This window comes from Thamnophis elegans, chromosome 4 (genome assembly GCF_009769535.1).
Source record: "Thamnophis elegans isolate rThaEle1 chromosome 4, rThaEle1.pri, whole genome shotgun sequence".
NCBI lineage: Eukaryota > Metazoa > Chordata > Lepidosauria > Squamata > Colubridae > Thamnophis > Thamnophis elegans.
In genome coordinates, this window is record NC_045544.1 from 135,763,884 (window position 1) to 135,775,162 (window position 11,279).

Consider the following 11,279-nt stretch of genomic DNA (forward strand, 5'->3'; position numbering starts at 1 on the left):
CTACACCCTTGAACTCCACACCTTTTGTGCCTCACAATGTCATTTTTTCTTTCCTCCTTCCCTGGCCGATGCTCTCGGTGCCTATGAAAAATCCCCAATTCCATTCCCTTGCAGGGCAGCCTTCATGGGCTAAGAAGTCCCATCTCTCCTGCTGGGATCTAATTATCTGATTTCCCCCTGCTTACATTTGCATCTTATTAATTGCAAGCCCTAGGCTCCAGATTCCCAGCACCCGAGTTGCCTGACAACTTCTAACAAAACCACTGCCAGTTTGCCGGTTGGAAGAAAAGGTTCAGTTCCAAGTGGGGGAAAAGACACTGGATTTATGGAAGTTGCTTGGAATAAGTGGTTTTAATGTGTGGACAGGACCCACACACCTGGGCAAAAAAGAGCACCATGGGAGAGAGAAGAGACATAAGGAGAGAGACAGAGAGACGAGAGAGACAGAAAGACAGAGACACCAGAGAGACAGGAGAGAGACAGACACACGAGCAGGAGAGAGAGAGAGAGAAAAACAGAGAGAGAGGAGAGAGAGAGGAGAGGAAGAGAGGGAGCGAGAGGAAGGGAGAGAGACAGAGACCAGGGAGCGAGAGAGAGAGAGAGAGAGGAGGAGAGAGAAAACACACAGAGAGAGACAGAGAGAGAGGAGAGAGAGAGGGACAGAGAGAGACAGGGAGAGAAAGAGAGAGAGAGAGAGCAGGAGCGAGAGACAGAGAGAAACAGAGAGGAGAGAGGAGGAGAGAGGACAGAGAGAGAACAGAGGAGAGAGAGAGACAGAGAGAGAGACAGAGGAGAGGAGACAGAGAAGAGAGAGAGAGAGAGAGACAGAGAGACAGAGGAGACAGAGAGAAGAGAGAGAGAGACAGAGAGACAGAAAGACAGAGACAGAAAAGACAGAGGACAGAGAGGAGAGACAGACAGAGACAGACAGACAGACAGAGAGAAAGAGAACAGACACACTGAGAGAGAGAGCAGAGAGAGAGAAACACAACACAGGAAACAGAGAGAGAGACAGAGAGAGACAGAGAGAGGAGAGAGAGAGAGACAGAGAGAGACAGAGAGACAGAGAGAGAGACAGAGAGAGAGAACAGAAAGACAGAGAGAGACAGAAGATAGAGACAGAGAGAGAGAAGACAGAGACGACAGACAGATAGAGAAAGAGACAGAACACTGAGAGAGAGACAGAGAGAGAGACAAGAGAGGGAAAGAGACAGAGAGAGAGAGAAAGAGACAGAGAGAGTGAGATATAATATTTTTACTCTTTGTTGGGGTTTAAATTTGAGCTTGTGTTCTGATTGGTTGTCAAACTCCCATGGAGCCATGCAGGAAACTCTGTAGGCTGTCTGAGTCCCAAGCTTGGTTGAGCTTTGCTGGGTGATGGGATTCCTATTATGGCTCTGCCAGAAGGAGGTAGATCTTTGTTATGCAGAATAGACTGGCTCAGGCCTTAATGGCACATTGACAAAGGTGAGAGGGGTGAGTTTCTGACTCCCATTTCAGGGAAAGGTAGTCAGAAACTCCCTTTTAATATTTCCTAAAATATCTCATTTCCTAGGAGAGGGGTAGTTGTTTTTCCAACCTTTACAGGGCGTCCTTGACTTACAACCAATTGAAGTTACAATGGCTATGAAACAAGGGACGTGCATCATTCCTCGCACTTACGACCATGAAAGTACAGGTACATTCCTTGACGTACGACCAGAATTGAGCACAACATTTCTCTTGCTCAGTGAGGCATTTGTTAAGTGAGTTTTGCCCCATTTTATGACTTTATCTGCCACTTTTTGTAAGTGAACCACCAAAGTTATTCAATAATTAGCCCAGTGCTAAGTGATCGGCTTCCTGGGAAGGGGAAGGGGAAGGTTACCGCAAAATCCATTCCCTCCCCACTCCAAGGAAAGGATACTGCAAATCCCATTCCGTCCCCACTCCAGGGGAAGGATACTGCAAAACCTCCATTTCCTCCCCACTCCAGAGGAAGGATACTGCAAAAATCTCCATTCCCTCCCACTCCAGGGGAAGGATACTGCAAAATCTCCATTCGTCCTCACTCCAAGGGAAGGTTACTGCAAAATATCCATTCCTCCCATCCAAGGGAAGGATACTGCAAAATCCCATTCCGTCTCATTCCAGGGGAAGGTTACTGCAAATCTCCATTCCCTCCCACTCCAAGGGAAGGATACTGCAAATCCCGATTCCGTCCCACTCCAGGGGAAGGATACTGCAAAATCTCCATTCCATCCTCACTCCAGGGGAAGGTTACTGCAAAATCTCCATTCCCTGTCCATCCAAGGGAAGGATACTGCAAAATTCCGATTCCGACCCACTCCAGGGCAAGGATACTGCAAAACCTCCATTCCATCCTACTCCAGGGGAAGGTTACTGCAATATATTCTCTTCCCCACTCCAAGGGAAGGATACTGCAAAATCTCCATTCCCTCCCACTCCAAGGGAAGGATACTGCAAAATCCGATTCCGTCCCACCAGGGGAAGGATACTGCAAAATCTCCATTCTGTCTCACTCCAAGGGAAGGATACTGCAAATCCCGATTCCGTCCCCACTCCAGAGAAGGATACTGCAAAATCTCCATTCCATCCCACTCCATGGGAAGGGAAGGATACTGCAAAAACTCCATTCCCTCCCCACTCCAAGGGAAATTACTGCAAAATCCCCATTTCCTCCTCACTCCAGAGGAAGAATACTGCAAATCTCTTCCATCCCCACTCCATGGGAAGGATATTGCAAAACCTCATTCCCTCGCCACTCCAAGGGAAGGATACTGCAAAATCTCCATTTCCTCCCCACTTAGAGGAAGGATACTGCAAAATTTCCATTCCATCTCCACTCCAAGGGAAGGATACTGCAGAATCCCCATCCGTCCCCACTCCAGGGAAAGGATACTGCAAAATCTCCATTCCGTCCCCACTCCAAGGGAAGGATGCTGCAAATCTCCATTCCATCCCCACTCCAAGGGAAGGATACTGCAAACCTCCATTTCCTCCCACTCCAAGGGAAGGATACTGCAAATCTCCATTCTATCCCCACTCCAAGGGAAGGATACTGCAAAATTGCCATTCCATCCCACTCCAGGGGAAGGATACTGCAAAATCTCCATTCCGTCCCACTCCAGGGCAAGGATACTGCAAAACCTCCATTTCTCCCATTCCAGATGAAGGATAGTGCAAAATCGCCATTCCATCCCCACTCCCAGGGGAAGGATACTGCAAAATCTCCATTCCATCCCCACTCCAGGGCAAGGATACTGCAAAACCTCCATTTCCTCCCCACTCCAGGGGAAGGATAGTGAAAAATCGCCATTCCATCCCCACTCCAGGGAAGGATACTGCAAAATCTCCATTCCCTCGCCACTCCAGGGAAGGATACTGCAAAATCCCCATTCTGTCCCCGCTCCAGGGGAAGGATACTGCAAAATCCCCATTCCGTCCCCGCTCCAGGGGAAGGATACTGCAAAATCTCCATTCCCTCCCCACTCCAAGGGAAGGATACTGTAAAATCTCCATTCCTCCCCACTCCAGGGGAAGGATACTGCAAAATCTCCATTCCGTCCCCACCAGGGGAAGGATACTGTCAAGCCAGCTCCCTCAGCAACCAAAAAAGAAACCCCCTTAACTCCATTCGCAGAATTAAGAGTACTTGAAGAGTACTCTTATGAAGAGGTAGCAGCTAAGCAAAGCAAGATCTGAGGCAAAAGCGCGCAAAATCATACATATCAATATGTGACCCAACCCTTCCCCTGGTAACCCCATCCCACAGTCCAATCTGCAATCCTTAGGTGTCACGTGAGTTCCATTCAAAAAGCATCAGGTTGGTATGCAGGACAGTTGGCCTTGGCAACCTCAATCACTATCTCCCGGATGCGCAGTAGATGGTGAGAACAAAGCTCCCTTTTCACAATCCTCCTGTACTTAAAAACTTTTCTTCTCAAATACCAGGCCCCCCTCCCGATTCAATGGCAGCCGAAAGCAAATAGCGAAACAGAGGCTGACAGGCACTGCAAAATCTCCATTCCCTCCCAATCAACTGGGACTTGGGAGGAGAGAATAGATGGGGGCGGGGCCAGTCAGAAGTGGTATTTGCCGGTTCTATGAACTACTCAAAATTTCCACTACTGGATCTCCAAACCGGTCAGAACCGGCTAAATACAGTGGTGGGTTTCAAAAAAATTGGAACCTCTTCTGTAGGTGTGGCCTGCTTTCGGGTCCACTGGTGGAACTCTTCTAACTGGTTCGGTAGATTTGACGAACCGGTTCTACCGAATAGGTGCGAACTGGTAGGAACCCACCTCTGGCTAAATACCACCTTTGCACCCCTGGCTAGAACTGACAAATTGGTGGGGGGGGGGGAAACTACCACATACACCTTGACTGTTTTATTTGGCCAATTTTTATGCCAGCTGAGTTAAACTGTCTCTTTGTGGTCCATTCAACGTCTCCAAAACTTAATTAACGATGTTACCGAATTGTAATTTTTAACCTGAATGGGAAGAGGGTGATTTTAAAAGATAGGACGGCAGAGTAATCTTGTTAACTCTCTTTAATTAAATCTACATGTTAATGGCATCCAATCGGTGTTGGGTTTTTGCCCTAGGTTCACACGCTACATTTTGGAGCGTGGTTCACAGCATGAGATGGGAAACACCAGTGGGAAAAAGTCACAGACTCCTTGGCCTAAAATAAACCTTGGAGGGGTTTTTTGGGGGTTAGGCAAACCGCCAACCGCCCTCGGCAGCCGCTCTCTGAGTCCCGGCCAATTTCTTCTGTAGAGAAGAGCAGTTATTTGGTTCAATTTCCTTAATTGATCTCTTTTTTTTGCTGCTGGATGCTATTTAAATCTAACTGAGTGGTGCGCAGAGTGGAGAGAACTCGACCTCGTCGTCACTCTTGCCTGGGTGAAGTAGAAGTTTTCTGCCAGTGGTGGCAATCAAATAATTTAACAACTGGTTCTCTGCCCTAATGACCGGCTGGGTGGGTGTGGCCATGGTGGGTGTGGCCAGGGGATGTGTGACAGGCAGCACTCAGCCTCCTGCACACCCCTGGGAGCAAAAATGGGAGGGGGGTTCCACCCACACCCCATTTGGGGTCTCGTAGTCCTCCCTGCAGCCTTCTGGGAGAGAAAAATGAGCCAAAGTAAAGTCAAAGGGGAGGCCAAATTCACTTAACAACCAAGTACAGTGATTCGCTTAACCACGGTGGCAAGGAAAGTCGTAAAACGGGGCAAAATTCACTTAACGACTGTCTCAGAACAACAGAAGTTTGGGGGGGTCAATTGTGATTGTAAGTCAAGGATTACCTATCCAATCCTCCCCCCCCCGCCTTTTTATGAGTTTGATGTCTTCTGCTCACCGAATATGCCGTTTTTTTCTTCTTCTTTTCTGACTTGTTATTTTACAGGCACAAGGGAAAAAGGAGGAAGCGAGAAGAGAATATTTCATTTTCCGAATCGCGATAGTTCAATAAAAACTACTTCTGCGAACGAATGCAAGTCAAATTATATGATTTGACAGCGTGTCTATTAACAGGAAACAAACAGGAAATTAATAATAACTACGGCAGTAATAAGATGGATAAGAAAGCCAAACCCAGTGGAAAACAATTGGTTGACTGTGCCACCAACCATAATGCAATATTCTGTAAAGTTTCTGTAAAGTTTACAGTTTCTGTAAACTTTCAATTTTTCTGTAAACAGAGGGATAGAATGAAAATTACATGAAGTGTTAATTGCACTTATAAGGCCGTGGTAAGGCCACATTTGGAATACGGCATCCGGTTTTGGTTGCAATGATGTAAAAAATATGTGGAGACTCTAGAAAAAGTGCAGAAAAGAGCAACAAAGAAGATTAGGGGACTGGAGGCTAAAACATATGAAGAACGGTGGCAGGAACTGGGTATGTCTAGTTTAATAGAAAGAAGGACCAGGGGTGACACGATAGCAGTCTTCCAATAGTTGAGGGCGGGGTTCAGTCTATTCTCCAAAGCACCTGAAGGCAGAACAAGAAGCAACGGATGGAAACTCATCAAGGAGAGAAGCAACCTAGAACTAAGGAGAAATTTCCTGACAGTGAGAACAATTGATCAGTGGAGCAGAAGTTGCCTCCAGAAGTTGTGAATGCCCCAACACTGGAGGTGTTTAAGAAGACGTTGGATAACCATTTGTCTGAAGTGGTGTAGGATTGGACTAGAAGACCTCAAGGTTCTGTTCTGTTCTGTTCTGTATTCTATTCTATTCTATTTATTCTATTCTATTCTATACTCTACTTACTCTACTCTACTCTATTTCTATTCCATTCTATTCTTTGGTCTAGATGGGATTGCAAGGTTGAAGCCCAGCCACAAGAACCCATAAGGAACATTATTTCTAGATATATCATAAGACCAACTGCAGGATTTGGATCTGGCTAATCTAGAGAAAACACGGACTAGGGGTGACATGATAGCAGTCTTCCAATATCTCAGGGGCTGCCCCAAAGAAGAGGGAGTCAAGCTATTCCCCAAAGCACTTCAGGGCAGGACAAGAAGCAACGGATGGAAACTCATCAAGGAGAGAAGCAACCTAGAACTAAGGAGAAATTTCCTAAGAGTGAGGACAATTCATCAGTGGAATGATTTGCCTCCAGAAGTTGTGAATGCCCCAACACCGGAAGTTTATAAGAAGAGATTGGATAGCTATATGTCCGGAACAGTAGAGGGTCTCCTGCTTGGGCAGGGGGCTGGACTAAAAGGCTTCCTTTCTCACTATAATCTATCTGAAAGTGAAGGGTTTTCACAGCCTGTATAGGCAGTCCTTGATTTACAATGCTTCACTTAGAGACCGTTCAAAATTACGACGGCACTGAAAATGTTCCTTATGACCATTTTTTCACATGATCATCATGGCATCCCCGCAGTGGTCACAGGATTAACATTCAAATGCTTGGCATCTAGTTCATATTTATGACCGTTGCCATATCCTGAGGTCATCTGATCCCCTTTTACGACCTTTTGAGAAGCAAAGTCAATGGGAGGGCCAGATTCAGGGGTGAAATGCTACCAGCTCGGGGCAGTTCGCCTGAACCTGTAGTAAAAAAAAAATGCTTTAAAAATTTTTTTTTAAAGTTCCAAGATCAGCTGTGTGACAGTCAGCTGTGCTGATCGTGGGAACTTTTAAAAACTTTTTAAAAACATTTTTACTACCTATTCGCCGGAATCAATAGTAAAAAAAAATGCTTAAAAAAGTTTTTAAAAAATGTTCCAAGATCAGCTGTGTGACAATCGGCTGTGCCAATCATCGGAACTTTTAAAAACTTTTTCTTTAGCATTTTTTTTAACTATCTATTCACCAGAACTGGTACTAAAAATGCTTTAAAAAGTTTTTAAAAAGTTCTGACGATCAGCTGCATTGTTGCAAGGGACATTTTGTGTGAATTCCAGCTGCTTTTACACTAAGTGAAAGGCAGTTGTGCAGCCACACCCACCCGGTCACATGACACCCCCCCAAGGTACGCCCACCCGGTCACATGACCACCGAGGCACGCCCACCAAGCCATGTCCACAGAACTGGTAGGGAAAATTTTTGAATTTCACCACTAGCCAGATTCACTTAACAACCATGGCAAGAAAGGTGATAAAATGAAGCAACATTCACTGAACCGATGTCTCACTTAGCAACTTAAATTTTGGGCTCAGTTCTGGTCGTATGTTGAGGACTGCCTGCATTTGGTTTTTATGTGCTGTATCTCTCCTGGCTTATTTCTGATAAGGTCATCTAACTCAATAGACTAGACCTTATGAAGTTTTCCTGAGCTAGTACCGGTAGTCCTCGACTTACAACAATTTGTTTAGTGACCGTTAGAAGTTAGCACTGAAAAAAAGTGACTTATGACCACTTTTTACACTTATGACCATTGCAGCATCCCTATGGTCCCTTGATTTACATTTGGATGCTTGATGAGTGATTCACATTTATGACGGTTGCAGTGTCCTGGGGTCATATGATCCCGTTTTGCAACCTTCCGACAAACAAAGTCAATGAGGGAAGGCAGAATTCACTTAACAACCGTGTTACTAATTTAACAGCTGCAATGATTCACTTATCAAATAAGGCAAGAAAAGTCGTAAAACGGAGCAAAACGCACTTGGGCCCTATTGTGGTTGTACGGTGAGGCCTGTCTGTACTCAGATTTAGGATTGGGGATTTGGGGATCTCTTGAGTTTTTCCCACTGTAGAAAGTTTGCACCCACCGCTCTCCTAGAAGAATGAAATATTTTGGAAAATATTTTTTTAAAAAAACACAGAATATTAGATTTCCCTAAAGGAGAAACATGTTTTTTTAAAGTCAGAAAGCAGCCCCCAAGTCTTTCTTAATAGCTCCAGCAGGATTGGGCCAGCCTATCTACAAGACAAAAGACCTTCGGCAGCTCCAGGGTGATAGGATTAAGACATGATCCTCTAGGACAGGGGTTGGCAAACGTAAACACTCAAAGAGACATTTGGACCTGTTTCCCACAGAAAAGAAAACACCGGGAGCCACAAAGGTCCTAACCGGAAGCCCACTGTTCAATTCTGGAGCTGACCGGAAGTTCAGTTCTCTTACCATAGAGTCTCCTCCTAGCACGGCATCCTTTTCCCTCTACCTGTCATAACCGAAAGCCCTAACAAGTGTGGAGACAACTGGAAAATCCTCCCCTTGCCATAAAGTCTTCTCCTGGCACACTGTGCTTCTCCCTCCCCCACCAGAAGCTCCTCTCAAAATTGTGGCGCTGACCGGTGATGGAGCCACAGCAGAGGGAGGAAAGAGCCACATGTGGCTCCAGAGCCGCAGTTTGCTGACCTCTGCTCTAGGACATAACAGGATTATCTAGCAGTAGAGCTCACTAAATTGCACAATTTCCTAAGGCCCTTGCATCACCCAGCAGACTTCAACCAAGCTTGACTCAGGCAAATGTCACCCCACATGGCACCACGGGAATACATGTTCTTGCACAGGAACAGGAAGCTCAAGTGCAAAGCCCAAGAGAAGGGATAAAAGCGAGCCACTCTCAACTCCATGTGATCAGCTGCAGGGGTGGGATTCAAAATTTTCAGCAACCGGTTCTGTGCCCGGTTGCTGGGTGGGCATGGCCATGGTGGGCGTGGCCTACTTCGCCTCATGCACCACGGCAGGGGGTGGGAGTTTTCACCCTCCCAAGGCTCCGTAGACTTTTCTCGAGGCTCCTCGAGCCTCTGAGAGGGTGAAAATGGCCTCCCCCAGACTCTGGATGCCCTCCGGAAGCCAGAAATCGGGCCCGCTTCCAGACTTCCGGAACTTCTGGGAGGCCCATTTTTTTGCCCTCCCCAGATTCCAGATGCTTTCCTCTAGCCTCCGGAAGGGTGAAAATAGCCTGCACTGGGCTTGGGATGTCAGGCCTGCAGTTATATCCCTTTTAGGATCTTTGGCCTGCTACACTCTCTCTTATTTCATTATGCTATTTCATTAGTGTAGTAGTTGCGGGTGGGGGGGAATAGAAAGGAGTAGAAATGTGGAATGTGTTGTTGTCATTCTTTTCTAGAAGCCAAGGTCATCTTTTGTCTCCGCACCTCAGCACCTGACCGGAACCAGCTGGGTGGAGATGCCAGCGTGGACGAAGAAGAGTGGATCATGTAATGGATTTGTGGGTGTGGGGACAAGATCATGAATTTTCAACTGGGTGGGAATCCGATGTAATTTCCAGAATTGGAATTCCACAGATGTGCTAAGATGCCTGATTTATTAAATTGGAACTTTAAGGATCGTTTTGCCTTGGACTCTGATTTAATTCTACATGATACTTGGAACGCTGACACTGGATGCCCTTTGGAAACTAGAAACGAGCCTATTTCCAGACTTCTGGAATTTCTGAGAGGCACATTTTTTGCCCTCCCAGAGCTCTTGTGGGCTCTGCATTTATTTGGCATCCAAAATGGGCCATGTGAAGATTCCTAGGAGGGGCCAGAGGGCAGGGCCAGCCAGTCTGCAACTACCGGTTCGGTGAACCAGATGTAAAATTAGCATCCACTTCACGCACACCGGTTCGAACCGACTGAATCCCATCCCTGGTCAGCTGCCCAGAACCACCATGTGGTTTTGCTTCACCATTAAACTATCTTCCAATCAGCCTCCATGTTTCCAGTGTCTTTCTCCCAGCTTAGGACTGAACCAGATTGATATTTCTTCCAAGACTACTACGACTACTACTACTACATCTCAAGAGTCGTGGCACGACAAAAACCGCGCTCGACTAAAGTGCGCCTGATTAAACCGCATCACTGACGTCATCAGCAGGGCGAAAACAGCGAGCGCGGAGAAAGAAGGGCGCTTTAAATAGCGCTTTGAAAGCAAGCCGATTCAAGTTAAGGTAAGGGTTAGGTTTAGGGTTAGGTTTAGGGTTAGGTTAAGGGTTAGGATTAGGTTTAGGTTAGGGTTAGGGTTAGGGTTAGGTTAAGGGTTAGGGTTAGGGTTAGGTTAAGGGTTAGGGTTAGGGTTAGGTTTAGGATTAGGTTAAGGGTTAGGGTTAGGTTTAGGGTTAGGTTAAGGGTTAGGATTAGGTTTAGCATTAGGTTAAGGGTTAGGTTTAGGGTTAGGTTTAGGGTTAGGTTTAGGGGGGTTAGGTTTAGGTTTAGGGGTTAATTTTAGCTTTAGCGTTTACAGCGTGCTTTTTTCCGCGCTGTTGTCGCGCTGTGATGATGTCAGCTACGCGGTTTCGTCGAGCGCCCTTTAGTCAAACGCGGTTTTGTGGTGGAATCCTCAAGAGTTATAAATGAAATGAGCTACAAGTCAGGTTTCTAATTGATAATCAACAATTCTTACATCTTTTGATTGTGAGGTTATCTGTCCAAAAAATAAAGGATCCCTTCCAGTGGTGGGTTTCCACTTTTTTTTTCTTCCGATTTCCACTTCTTTCTTCTGAGCATGCACAAGCACTGCTACTTCCAGTTCGCCTGACCCGGGCCGAACCGGCAGAAACCCACTTCTGGTCCCTTCCTGCCTCAATTAAACGTTATAGAAATGGAATAAACCAAGAATGGAAGAACTAATAAAGCCTTAAACGTGAATCTCTCTTTTTCCCCCCTCTATCGTTCAAATATTTTTGTCAGGGTTCTAAATAGCATCCAAAAGTAAATCAGAGTCCAAGGCAAAGTATTGCTCAAAGTTCCAATTTATTAAGAGAGCCATGTTGGCACATCTGGGGAAACCCGAATCTGAAAGCTTCCCGTTTTTTCCCACCAGTTGAAAGTTCAAGATCTTGCCCCACACCCACAAGTC